The 13,036-nt window shown below is 45.0% G+C and overlaps 1 protein-coding gene across 1 annotated transcript in view; it reads right to left on the bottom strand.

Moving 5' to 3' along the window:
* Positions 1-12,765, bottom strand: part of P2RY12 (purinergic receptor P2Y12) — a 136,778-nt gene extending 124,013 nt beyond the window's left edge. The window contains exon 1 of the mRNA XM_086944908.1: positions 12,610-12,765. The gene's annotated coding sequence lies outside the window, so the exon portion shown is untranslated. The remainder of the gene's footprint in view (positions 1-12,609) is intronic.
* Positions 12,766-13,036: the final 271 nt, after the last annotated feature.

The following is a 13,036-nucleotide window of genomic DNA, read 5'->3' as shown; positions in this document are numbered from 1 at the left end:
TGTATATATATGTATATAGAGATAACTCTAATCACTAGTGTATGTGTAGACCAGGGGTCTCCAAACCGGTCCTGGAGGGCCGGATCCATGCCAGATTTTAAAAATAACTACATATATCTCAATGGGGATATCCAAAAAATCTGGCATGGATCCGGCCCTCCAGGACCGGTTTGGAGACCCCTGCTGTAGACCATTGTACTCTCTAACATTCCTATGTGACTCTTAGAGTATATCCATTCGTATCCCTTCCCTATGTATATAGAGATAACTCTAATCACTAGTATATGCAGTAGACCTTTGTACTCTCTACCATTCCTATGTGACTCTTAGAATATATCCATTCATATTTCTTCCCTATGTATATAGAGATAACTCTAATCACTAGTATATGCAGTAGACCTTTGTACTCTCTACCATTCCTATGTGACTCTTAGAGTATATCCATTTGTATCCCTTCCCTATGTACATAGAGATAACTCTAATCACTAGTATATGCAGTAGACCTTTGTACTCTCTACCATTCCTATGTGACTCTTAGAGTATATCCATTCGTATCCCTTCCTTATGTGTATAGAGATAACTCTAATCACTAGTATATGCAGGTAGACCTTTGTTCTCTTTATCATTCCTATGTGACTCTTAGAGTATATCCATTTGTATCTCTTCCTTGAGTGACTTTACTATCTGTACATTTGCAATTTTAAATTCTATTTGTATCTCTTCCTTGTGTGACTTTTCATCTTGTACATTTGCAATTTTTTCTGTTTGTATCTTTTATGTAGCGCATGTAATCCTAAGTCCTTATGTTTTGCAACTGGTTCTTATGTAAAGCGCTCTGACACCTTCGGGTAAAGTTCGCGCTATATAAAATCGCATTAAATAAAAATAAATAAATAAAAATCCGCTTTGGGCTTCTTGAGGAGGGCGTTGATTTTGGCGTGCTTCCAGCTTTCCGGGAATGTCGCAGTTTCGAAGGAGATGTTGATGACCTTCCGTAGTTGGGGTGCGATGGCTGCGTCTGCTTTGTTGAATACGTGGTGTGGGCACGGGTCAGACGGAGATCCTGAGTGAATTGAGTTCATGACCTTGCTAGTCTCGTCGTCGTTTACGTTGGACCAGGAGGTCAGACGGTTGGCGCTGGTGGTGTTCACAGGGGAGGTGGAGTCTGGCGTAGTCGGGGTGGTCGTGGTGTTGAAGCTGTCGTGGATGTCGGCGATCTTGCGGTGGAAGAAGATGGCTAGTGAGTCGCACAGTTCTTTTGAGGGCGGGTTGTCGTTGGCATTGGCGAGTTCCTTTGCGATGCTGAAGAGCTCTTTGCTGTTGTGTGTGTTGTTATCCAAGCGGTCTTTGAAGGAGGATCTCTTAGCTAATCTGATGAGGTGGTGGTGTCTGCGGGTGGCGTCCTTGTGGGCTTCGTGGTTGTCCGGTGTGCATTCGTGGAGCCATGTCTTCTCCAGTTTCCGGCATGAGCGTTTAGAGGTCTGAAGCTCATCGGTGAACCAGGTGGCTCTCTTGTTGGCATGGCTGTTGGAGGGTTTCTTCAGCGGGCGAGGGTGTTGGGACAGTCGTCGATCCACTGTCTGAGGTTTCAGACTGCGGTGTCTCGATTAGTGGGGTCGGTGGGTGGGTTCTTGGCGAGGGAGGTGATCAGCTTGTCTTAGGTGACTTTGCTCCAGCAGCAGCGAGGCAGCTGTTGGGTTCGGTGGTGCGTGGTTGGTTTCTTGAAGGTGAAATTGATGCAGCTATTGTCGGTCCAGTGGAGTGCAGTGGTGTGGTCGAAGGCGACGTGGGAGCCTGTGAAGAAGACGGGATCCAGCGTGTGGCCGGCGGCGCGGGTGGGTGCGGTGACGAGTTGTCTGAGGCCCAGGTTGGCGAGGTTGTCGATCAGGGTGGCGGAGTTGCCGTCGTTGTTGTTCTCGAGGTGGAAGTTCAGGTCCCCAAGGAGGATGTAGTCCGTGGAGGCGAGTGTGTGGGTGCTGGCGAGGTCGGCGATGGAGTCGCTGAACTGAGCCCAGGGTCCGGGGGTCTGTAGAGGAGTGTTCCTCTGAGGGTGGTGTTGGGGTCGGTATGGATCTGGAAGTGCAGGTGTTCGGCGGTGTAGAGGGTGTCGTCTGCGTGGATGGCGACCTTGAGGGTGGACTTATGGACAATGGCTATTCCTCCTCCAATTCCGTTGGCGCGATCCCTGCGGGTGATCTTGTAGCCGTCCGGGATGGCTATGGCGATGTCAGGCACCGAGGAGTCGTTCCACCAGGTCTCGGTCAGGAAGGCCACGTCTGGGGCGGATGTGTCGAGCAGATCCCAGAGCTCGACGGCGTGTTTGCGTGCGGAGCGGGTGTTGAGGAGTATGCAGCCGAGGTGGTTGGGTCCAGTCCTTGGAAATTTGGTGGTTCTGTCGCAGGTGAAGCTGCAGATGTGGCAGAAGAAGGGTCCGTGGATCCGTTTCGGGGTGGCTTGGAAGCAGGTGTGGTTTCGGCCGGCATTGAGTGCGTGGAGGGTGCTGGCGTTGTAGTGGATTCTGGTGTCGTGGCGTTCGACGGGTCCAGGGGTTCTGGCGCTGGGCGTGATAGACCTATCCTGCCCTTTTCCAACTCGTCAAGATGGTGGAAGGACATGGAGGTCCTTGGTTATGCAATGGCTTGATGTATCTCCCTCTAGCCCTTTCAGAGTCCTGGATCATTTCCTAGAGCAGAGCTAAAGATTCATGAAGTATGCAGCCCACCCACCGGCTCCCAATTACACTTGATCCCATAACCAGCCCAACCGCAGGAGAACTTAAAAAAGTATTTATGAGAGGGGTATATCTTGGACACGTACATATCACATCAAAACTTCCTTTCACAGATTTTTGATCGCTTACGCCAACTAAACACACCGCCAAATAGAGCAAAAGGTTGAAAGTCCCATTGTACATGAAGTCTATGAAAATAAATACTTCATTATTCATGTATTCAGATGATATAATGTATAAGATATTATGTAATACACTGTGTACACTATATTGCAGCATTTCCAATTAGTTCATAGAATAGAAATAAACAATGGTTAAGTAATAAATAGGTGTGGGCGGAAAATCCGTTTCGCTCGCGGATTTTGCGGATTTTCGGGAAATTCGCAATCCGCGAGATTCGCGAATCTCCCGCAAAATCCGCAAATCCGCGAGCAGCGGATTTTGCTCGCACTGCTCGCACTGTTCGCGTGAGTTCGCGGCTTCCCAGTACAACTTCGCGCCCCGCGAATAAGTGCAAAATTGCAGAAATACGATCTAATCAAAACTGAAACTACTTACCAGGTTCAAAAGTTCAGGCTCATCATTAGTAGCCATTTCCTGTAGTGCTTGCTGAGGGGCCCCTCCAGAGTTCAGTTGCCAGTTGCAACTATTATGTGACCCTGCTCTGAACCTCAGAATAGTTACACATATGCCACAACGGTCCTGAATTACAGCTAAGGGAGACAAGCAGGAGCCAGGCTGGCAGTTCAAATCCATTAATCAGCCCCTAATTCATTATTGTCAGTTGGGGCAGGGCAGGTGTTGTAACTAATTTTGCAACAATGAAAGCACTTAGCAAGTGCAAAAGTTCACTAATCAGGAAGCACTAAGGAAGCAGGTGCCAGCTAAAAAAATATTCTGTGACACATTAATCAGCCCCAAATTAATTCAGGTCACTTGAGGCAGGGAAGGTGTGCTTGCGTTGCCACAATAATGTACACTGACTGGACAACCAGAGGGTGCTGTGATGAAACAGAGGGTGGCATGGGTGGGCCAGAGGGTGGCATGAGTAGTCAGAGAGTGGCAGTGGTGACAGAGAGTGGCAGTTATGAAGAAGAGTGTCCCAAACAGGCTGGACACGTAGAAACAACAAGTTCGCGAAACTTGCGACCCGACAGGTAAGTTCGCAATTTGCGACATTGTACAAAACCCTCGCGAACTGGCAGAAACCCGCGCAAACACACAAAAAAAAAAAATCCGCAAATTCGCGAGAATTCGCGGATTTTGCGGATTGCGAGTTCGCAAATCCGCAAAATTCGCGAACGCGAGATTCGCAAAATTCGCCCATGCTTAGTAATAAAATAAAGAATGAATGTTCATGGGCTTCGATTCGGCAAAATGCCAGAAGTAGCAGAAGTTCAGCAAAATTTTTGACCCCCAATAACATCAAAGGTAGAGATGTAATATAGCTTTTGATACGCAGTCACCCTCCCCTTCAGTTGTTTGTGATCTGTCTAACTTTTCTGTAATCTGTTACATTTTTCTCACCTGTTGCTGACTCTTGTTCACCCCTCCTGTTTATCTTAACTATGTCTTTCTCACGGATTTCCTTATAATACGTTTTCCCCTCTCTCACCTAACTTTCTCACATGTGCTGTCTCTTTGTCCACTCTATTTTATCTTTCTCCCTCCTCTCCTACTCCCTTATCTGTCCCTTTAAACCTGTCTATATCACAGTATTATTGGTGTTACTTTCATCCCTCTTTGCCTCTCTCAAACATACATCCTCCTGTGTTTGTCTCTTGATTGCTTACCCTTCTCTCTCTAGTGTCTTCGTACTTTTGTTACTTTACCCTTATTACGCCTCAAACTTTTTAACTTTTTCCTCCTCTCTCTCTTTCTCTTTCCTTCTCTCACTTGTATTTCTTTCTTAATCTCTCCAGAAGCTATGGACAGGGTCGGATTGGTAAGGCTGGTGCTCGGGCAATGGCCGAGGGACCAGTATCCGAGTTGCAGCTGTGTGCCGCTTTTTGTGCAGCTTGTGGGCTGATCTGGGCGGCGTCTGTGCTGTTCGGATGCCGCCAGTGGCCCAGTGGGTGCCTGAGTGGCCTTTCTGTAGGCAGATGGGCCTCTATTACCTCCCTTCTGCCAAAGGGGCTGAGGTGTCACTCCCTTTCTCTCGCTGGGCCAACCCATTAGTGTATGCAGACTGAGTGGGGGTAGGGGGCCTGAACTGAAGTGGCCTCACTTGTATTTAGGTATAGTTCACCAGTGTAAACTAAAATGTGCCTTTTTTTTAATCTAAGTGAATTTATCAAAACATGCCTCTGTCAGAGACCTCCATCCTTCTTTTTATAAAACTTCCCCGAAGCAGTGTTTTTCAGAAAGGCAATCCGCAAATGTTGGCCTCTTTTCTTTTGCGTTCCCGCCTTCCCGGGACTATTTTTGATCCCAAGCCAACCCTGGTTATGGGGCAGTGGGAGGCATGGAGATGATCCACACCACTTGGTACAAGAAGTTATTATTTTCCAAGTTAACGTCTGTTCTCTGAGGTCATGAGGTCGCAGGCAGGAGTCGAGCCAGCAGTCACAGCTGGGAGCTCTGGCAGCCCCTTAATGAAGTCCATGCGAATGTCCCCGGGTTTAACAAATAACACATGAATTATTTGATTATATGAATTTGCTATCAATGACATTAAAGAGCGAAGCGTCGTGTAAAAAAAGCTTATACAAATCTCTTTGACTGACCCACTACATGTTTACCACAAGCTTTAATCTAAAGGTTTCCTTCGCGTTTTCGGTCTTTTTGCCTTTTTAAACAGCAGTCCCACTGCAGTTTTCAGTTATTACATTAATTTATCGCAGAAAAACAGGCTCTTTACTTCACTCCCACCTACAGGCCTTGCTTTCTGGTATGTAACATTTCAATACCGGTAGCAATCACCAAAATGGCATCTCTTTTTTTTGTTGCTTTTTGTTTTTGTATTGTTTATTCTAGAGACTTCGTTTTTGATACACGTTCAACCCTAGAAGCACAGTAGACATAAAAACACTGAGCAAATAAGTGAAAAGTTGGAAGGCAGCCTAGTTATCGTCACACATCGTTAAGGGGACAATTTCGAACAGCTCATCTTTGTCAGTCACTTCTTGCACCACAAGATGGCGTCGGCCATGTATGCAAAGTATGCAGCAGTAATCACCGCGCACGGTGTGATTTGTTTTTCTGTGCAATGCAATGAAATAGGTACATCGGCCCTCATGGCATGGTGTGCCCCACATAATGTAGTCTTTCTATCTCATCCTGGCTTCTATTCTTATCTCATCACAAGCACTGCCCAATGAAGCAAATACTGTCACATGTTTAACAGACTAATGCATATTTACCAGCTCAGAGGTGGAAATTGCATTACGCTGCTCGTTGTTGGCACCTGTGCTCATGTATGCACATAACACTGCAGGGCTGTATAATTGTTGATAACACCACCCATTGTAGTTGGCCTATATTTCTTTCATATCTCAGCATGGCAGGCCATACCATACCATACAAAACCATGCCATACCATATTATACAATGACAGACCATACCATATAATACCATACCATACAATGCAATGACAGGCCATACCATACCACGTCATACAAAAAGAGGCCAACCCATATCATACCATAGTATACAAAGTCAGGCCAATCCATACCACCCTATACAAAGATAGACCATACCATACTTTAAAGTGATAACTCATACCATACCATACAATACCAGGACATACCATAGTATACCATACAAAACCATAACATATTATACAGTGCCATACCATACCTTATAATACCATATCATACAATACAGTGACAAGCCACACCATCACATACCATACAATAGAAAGAGAGGCGGACAATACAATACCATAGAATACAAAGACTGGCTAAATCATACTATACTATACAAAGAAAGGCCACACCATACTATACATTAATAAGCCATGCCATACAATACAATACCTTCTCATACCACACTATTGCACACCATACCATACAATACTATGCAAAGAGAGACCAAACCATACCATACTGCACAAAATACAGGCCAAACCATACCATACTGCACAAACCAGGCCAGACCATACCATGCTGTACAAAATACAGGCCAAACCATGCCATACTATACAATTATGCCGTACCATACCACTATATACAATTAGAAGCCATACCATACCATAAATGACAGCTCATACCATACTATACAATGAGAGGCCATACCAAAAGGAGTGCGCATGTTGCTTACATTTTCTGACTGTAATTGCTTTAGTTGTATTGCAGACATGAAATTCCTTTGTGCTGCCTCTCTCCCTCCATCAGACTGTGCTGCCTTTACCCGCTTCTTCCTACCCTCCATTGGTATGCGTTTGTCACCCTCCATCCCACCATCATTCCCTTGGTCCATGTTGCCTTTGCCCACCTCCCTCTCACCCTCCTTCCCTGTGGCTTTTGACACCTTCTTCAGTATTTCTATCTATGTTACTACTTCAAAAACACTACACCATACTTAAGAAACTTTATATTCGGTGTATGTTTGTCACTTATATTTTTCTGATTTTTGTTGTTTTAATTATATTTATATTGCAGAAATGATATTCCTTCATGTTGCCCTCTCTCCCACTGTGTTGCCTTTGCACCCCCAACTTCCATCCCTGTGACTTTTGACCCCTCTCTCTGTATCTCTGTCTTTGTTACTGTTTCAAACACGCTACACAGTAGTTAAGAAAGGTTTTTTTCAGAGTGCACTCTCACTTATATTTTCTGACTATTTCGTTTTAGTTGTATTACAGACATGATATTCCTTCATATTTTCCTCTCTCCCTCCATTCGTTTGTGTTGTATTTACCCACCCTCTCTCGCCCTCCAGCTGTGTTCCTTTGCCCTCCTTCCTCCTCTCTTTTACTCCTGTGGCTTTGGCCCAATGGAGGCCGCCATGAATAAATGGTGTTGGGGCGGCAGGGGGAGCGCAGGAGGGGTCTCCCGGGAGGTCGCTTTGGTTTTTTTTATAAATAATATATTATTTTTAAAATAAAAACTTACCTCCAGCCGACAGCCCCCTTTAGCGTCGCGCCACCTTTACTCTTCTTCCTGGGTCCCAGCAGCCTCTGGGATAGACTCCCATCCAATCCCCGTGCTGCAGAGCAGTGCGGGTATTGGCCAGGGTGGGCTCAAAAGACGCCCTTCTCAGACCAGGGAGTTTGTGGGGTTTCTCCAGCCTGGGTGCTCAATGCAGCTGGGCTGGAGAAAACCTAAGTGTGCATGAGTGTTTTATTTGGCCTCAGACGGCTGGCCAAACACACATGAGCACTTAGGGAGTAGAGTGCACGTAGCACTCCTCCCCCCCCCCTCCCAAGCCTAGGCCCCGCCCCTCCCTACAGCACTGGCAAATCCAAAATAAAACCATGCAAGAACATCGTTTTATTTTACATCTGCTGGCCCTGAGCCAGGCAGTGGGCCAGGCCGCTCCTGCGTTTGACCCTCTCTCTGCTACCATACCATACTATACAATGACAGACCGCACCATACCATAAAAAGCAATGACAGGCTGCACCATACCCCAGCACACCACATCACACCACACCATACCATATACCACACCATACCATACCATACAATGACAGGCCATACCATACCATTCTATACAGTGACAGGCAATACCATCCCAAAAGATAACATACCGCACCACACCATACTATACAACAACAAGCCATACCATACTATACAATGACAAGCTATGCCATACCATATGCTATCATAACATATCAAATCATACAATACAATCACATACCATACCATGACAAGCCATACCATACCATACAGCCAGCTATACTATGTTAACACGAAAAGATGATGGGTGTAATCCTGAGCATTATCCAGAAGCCACCTGTGCAGATAAGAGCGATGAGGCTGTGGGGCCGGGTTGGGGGGCTTCCACAGATGACTACAAGGGAAAAAATTTAAAATAATTTGTTTTTCCTCGCCGTCGGCTGTCGAAATCCCCCCCATCCGGCCCCACCCTTCTTACCTGCACAGGCCGCGGCTGGCATTATCAAACATTCACCCCCAGTCACAGATCTGGGCTAAATCAATTGTTTATTTGCTGACTATGCCACCCCAATTTGGACCTTGCCATACGCAAATCAGCCTTGACCTACCTCCCCATGGGAACGGTCCAGCATGAACTGCCAGGCCAGGTACTGCGTGGACAGGAAAACAAGCATCCTGAGACCGGTCTCAGGGTGTACCATAGTATGTCCTATGATATACAATGACAAGCCATCCTATCTCATACTACACAATGCCCAGATCCTGCACTGTTATACTACATGGCTAAACAAAACAATGGCAAAGCCAATAGATATTGCACAGGTGAGATCTGTCGGCTTTGCCACTGCTTGTTCCATCCATAAAAGCAGAAGCAAAACTGCTGGCAGTTTTGCTGTTTCCACATCTGCCTGCCCGGGTTTGAAAATGGGAGGAACGCAAACCAAATGCCCTGCAAATCAAGAACTCTGCTTTCTGGCCATTGAGGAATTTTAGGCAATAGGAATCCTTGTGCCACTTACCACTATCAGGGTCTGGCTATTGAAACACACTTAATTGTAATTACATTATGTTAATAACCAGTGCTTTCAATGGGCTGGTACTGTATGGAGTACTGGCACTTTTTTATTTTGAGATGGAGAGTACCGGCACTTCTCAAGAGAAATGCTATACTTTTAATTGGAAACTACCGGCACTTCTCAGAAAAATGATAGGTACTAGGTGCCAACAAGGGAATTTATGTTTGCAATGAAGTTAAATGAATATGAAATTACTTTAAGGATTAGTTCATCTGGACCAAACCCTAATGTGTCATAAGACAACTTTAACCAATGAGACTAATATGCACAAAAAACACTGGAGATCCTAATTCTTTGAAGGTACAAATATGTTTATATAAAGCAATGTTTAAAAAGGAGTACAAACACATGAGTTAAGTCAGCAAAAGATCATGAACAGAAGTAAAATCAAATTATCCTAACAGTTCATGACCACAACTATTCCAATAAAATGTATAACACGACAAATCTCGTAATGGAAATGTATGTCGCTAGAGATTGACACAGTTTCTCTGGAATAGAAGGTATGGTCGACGTTTCGGTCTTGTGGCTTCAGTCCTTCAGACCATCTTCAGGACAGTAGTGTTTGCTAGAACAAGACTCTTGTATGAATAATAGAATATGACCAAACCCCATGAAATTAATCGGTTGTCGCAAACGTAAATGAAAGCACTGACGTCTATGATACATAAATTTATTTAAGGTCAGCTGGACCATTCGTATTAGGCAGGAGAGCAATCTTCCTTACGTAGTGTATCTTAAAATTCTTTGGAGAAAATAGTTAGCGAAGCATGCCCTGATTGCCGGACGTACACTGGTCATCAAGCTTCGCTATCATCTCCAAAGAAATTTAAGATACACTACGTAAGGAAGATTGCTCTCCTGCTGAATACGAATAGTCCAACTGACCTTAAATAAATGTATGCATCATAGACGTTAGTACTTTCATTTACGTTTGCGACAACCGATTTGTGTCATGGTTTTTGGTCATATTCTATTTTTCATACAAGAGTCTTGTTCTAGCAAACACTACTGTCCTGAAGAGGGTCTGAAGGACTGAAGCCACAAGACTGAAACATCGACCATACCTTCTATTCCAGAGAAACTGTGTCAATCTCTAGCAACATTCATTTCCAGTACGAGATTTGTCTTGTTATACATTTTATTTGAATAGTTGTTGGTCATGAACTGTTAGGATAATTTGATTTATATTGTGTTCATGATCTTTTGCTGACTTAACTCATGTGTTTGTACTCCTTTTTAAACATTGCTTTATATAAAATTATTTGTACTTTCAAAGAATTAGGATCTCCCGTGTTTTTGTGCTTATTAGTCTCATTGGTTAAAGTTGTCTTATGACACATATGGTTTGTTCAAGGTGGACTAATCCTTGAAGTAATTTCATATTCATTTAAGTTCATTGCAAACAAATTCCCTTGTTGGCACCTATTACCTATCATTGTATTGCCCAAGCATCCAAGGGCTTATTGGGTTTCCCAATGTATTTACCTTCTCAGAAAAAAAAAAGCAGGTAATCTGGTACAGACTACTTGCACTTCTATTTTCCATTTCAAGCACTGTTAGTAACAAAGCTGTCATGCAAGTGTACTCAAAGAAAATTTCCAAGCAGTGGAGTTGGAGTGTGATACCTGCCAGCCAGGAGGACCCTGCAGGGAGGGGCTCCACACAGACGTATCCTGTGAAAGTTGCTTTGAAGTGCACAGTCAGGTGGATGGGCGCTGTAGTTACATGATTGCCCTTACATTACAGTAAATACGTTTGCCAGAGCCTCATTTTGCTACAAAAAATGTTTTTCCTATTTTGCGCACAGAGCAGCAGATAAAACCCAATTACGCCCATCAGGTAAACAAATCGGCTACATTCCCACCTTTTATTTTCCTTGTCGGAAGATCTCCCTCCTCTACTGATATTGTAAATGAAGGGGCGAATTGCATGTGGCCATGTTTTCGATATTCAGGGCCCATATTACCCAAGTGTCCCCGGAGCACATTGGGTTTTCGTAGCCACTTTTTTCGCTTCCTGGAAACTCGTATTACAGAAGGAACCAGGGAAGCTCGCGCCGGCCCTCCTGTCATACACACTGCACGAGCGCACATTCCACACACCGGCAAAGGCAATGAGGCGCGCGCTGGTTTGCGTGACGCCATCACCGCCGAGCATACATGAATGCTCACCATTGTCCGTCTGTCTGCACTATATTACAGAAGAGTAAGAGGGCAAAAAGTAACATGGGTGATGCGCTAATTACATGCGGGCAAAAGGGAACATGGGTGATGCGCTAATTACATGCTTCCTGACTGGTGTACAGTACACGTGTGACGCCTTCAAAGAGTGCATGGAGGGTCCGCTGTCCCCCTGTGCCCCCCCCTCCCTTCTCCCCCCCTCCCCATCCATTCCCAGACACACCTACGTCAGTGAGATGCAGGAGCAGATTGAAGCCCCTCGTGGGATGTCTCTAGGCTCCCTCCAGAGGCAGGCAGAGCCCATCAGCACAAATGTGTACCTTGTGCCCACTTATGCAATCCTGAACCAGATGTGTATCCATTACGTAACTGGCTATATAAAAACGAATTTAATCCAACACAGTAATTTTACCTAAGACGAAATTCCACTTGTAAAATGTAACAATGGCAAATAAGTGCATCTTGATAATGTCTATCAAACGATGAAGCTTCAACCCTTTTACCCACAAATAGTTACTTTATGCCCAGTTCTGAAGCACAGATGTATTGAATTTATGTAGAGACTGGACTAATACACAACTAAATAAGCTACAAAAAAATAACCGAATATCTGCTTTTAGTGTTCCGTTACATTGTGGTCAATTTTGTTTTCATCAACACCAAAACTTCATGAATCCTGATAAATTATAGCTACCGTATACAAACAAAATACAAATCCCTAAGTCGTTAAGGACAAATACCGAAGCCACGCAAGAGAAACATCCTTTTCTTAAATTGAAGTGCGAGAAAGAACAAGTTGCAGTACACAAAGTACTGTGTAAAAAGTACAAGTGTACTCTGAAGTCCTTATGTAATGCGGTTCTGTTGTAAAGCGCTCTGACACCCTCGAAGTCCGCGCTGCAAAAAAAAAAACGCATACATAAATAGAAACACATCCTCTTTTTACCATGCGCTCTTTAGGTTAACAAAAATCAGCAGTTCATTCCTCTATCCTTTGTTTGCAAGTTATCAGCAAAAGTACAACTGGAAGGCGACGAGCCGGTATTTAGACACTCTACCTGCCTCGGAGCTGTAACTCGTGAATCCTCCGTCCTCCCACAGCCAGCACATCTCCACAGCCCGCTTTCAGCAGAATCAGGTCTGAAACGCGCCTTCTAGAGCTGTCCGCGCCGCCTACCCAGCATGCCTCCTAATGAGTTCTCGCGGTCTGCCGCGTGCCCATTAGCCGTGTTCATTAATTTATCAGTGCATGATGCTAAGAGCCGTTTCCTGAGGCGGTTCTGCCACACCTGGGGACGCACGCGAGCACGTTAGTGAGTCCGGACTGGTTGGTTGGGCTTGAAGGATGCATGGCTGCCTTATAGAAGGACATCGATGTTGTCCCTTGAGCGGAGCGCCAAAAAACAGAGGGTAAATATTGCATACACGTGCGGCGCAGAAACACAGCGCAGGAATCACTGTAGCAGCCAGGAACAAAACTGTACT

This window comes from Lissotriton vulgaris, chromosome 11 (genome assembly GCF_964263255.1).
Source record: "Lissotriton vulgaris chromosome 11, aLisVul1.2, whole genome shotgun sequence".
Taxonomy (NCBI): Eukaryota; Metazoa; Chordata; class Amphibia; order Caudata; family Salamandridae; genus Lissotriton; species Lissotriton vulgaris.
This window is presented reverse-complemented; position numbering and strand designations above follow the sequence as displayed.